The 1417-nt window shown below is 38.9% G+C and overlaps 1 pseudogene; it reads right to left on the bottom strand.

Moving 5' to 3' along the window:
- Nucleotides 1-644: 644 nt before the first annotated feature.
- Nucleotides 645-1216, bottom strand: LOC141519142 (calcineurin B homologous protein 1 pseudogene; annotated as a pseudogene).
- Between the last annotated feature and the right edge of the window lie 201 nt (nt 1217-1417).

The raw sequence follows: 1417 nt of genomic DNA, 5'->3' as shown, positions 1-1417 counted from the left end.
CGAATATTTAATAAATACTTGTTGACTGACTTACTTGTTCACTCCAAATACTCCTTTTCTCATTTTACTAGGTATTTCTCTCTGCTCTAGTTTTATTTTTCTTCCATAAAAATCTTGACCCTATAAATAACTATTCCAATTTGACACTATCTTGTTACTTTGTTTCTTTTCCCATTTACGAGCCACTGATTCCTTTCTAAATTCCTGCTTTGGCACCCTCTTTCCATCTGACTTTTTCTCCCTAACTTACATGTTTCAAAATGCTAATAGAGCAAGTCACATAACCATTCTGATTAGGTCAATTCCAAGTTCATATTGCTTAATCTCAATTGGACCCTAAATGTAACAGTGGATCATTTTACTTTTCCCTGATTAACTTTTTTGAGTACTCTGCACAGGGTCAGTTTCATATCTCATCTTTTTTTTTTTAACCTCCATCTACTTATACTTCCACTCCTGCTTTTCATGATCATTTATGCTCATATGCAATTAATTCTCCAGTCTTGTTGAATAATAGGGGCAGGGTTTGTCACGCAAGAGCAGCAGCAGCAAGCAGCACTTGGGGAAAGAAGGTGTTCTGAAGGGAGATGGGAAAAAATTCAGGTTCTGCTTCTAAAATACAGGAACAATTTGGCCCCAAACAATCAGTGCAGAAACTGGAAATCCATCTTCTTCTCTAAATCGACCTTCTGTAAAACTTGGACAAACTCTGTGAAGGGTATGGCATTTTCCCTATCCTGGTCAACTCCTAAGATCCTGCTGTCTGCAGTGCTGCCCAACCACTTACCTGAAACATTCTTTCCAACCATAATGTATTGTACTTGTTAAAATTCATCTCGGGAAATCTTGTAATCTTTATCCAAGTCATATAATCGAAAACCAAAGTTCAGTTTATTTCTCTGGCTGTTGAGTGGTTCTGGTCAATTCAGATCTTTTGTTTTCTCATAATCTTCAATTAGTAAAAAGGGAGCCAGAGTTCTCATGAATCTGCCAAAGTTTATTTGGTCCTTTCCCACAGGAAAGAAGGCAATAATGATTCCAGGTAGGGTGGGGGGGAGGTGGGTGGTGATGGCAAAGGAATCTGGAAGTCTTTCTGACTGAGTGTACCTTTGTCCAAGCTGGCAATCTTGAGATGGATGATTTTACTGCTGCAAAAGCCAGTCTCTTTTCTTATCTTCTCAAGTTCTTCATCCTGCAATAACATGGAAGCCCCAATAAATCAATACAGAGATGGGGGAGGGAGAGGGTAAGGGATAGGGGTGAGGAAGGGAAAGACCTCTACTTTTCTTGCACCTGACTTCTTTTCTCCATCACACCACAGCCACATTAAATTATACCTTCATTACCTCATCTGGATGACTGAAATAACTTTCTAATTGGACTTCCTGAAACCAACCCTTCTTTTAATCCAATACCT

The sequence above is a fragment of the Macrotis lagotis genome, chromosome 3 (assembly GCF_037893015.1).
Source record: "Macrotis lagotis isolate mMagLag1 chromosome 3, bilby.v1.9.chrom.fasta, whole genome shotgun sequence".
Taxonomy (NCBI): Eukaryota; Metazoa; Chordata; class Mammalia; order Peramelemorphia; family Peramelidae; genus Macrotis; species Macrotis lagotis.
The sequence above is the reverse complement of the archived record's forward strand: the minus strand, read 5'-3'. Positions and strand labels throughout refer to the sequence as shown.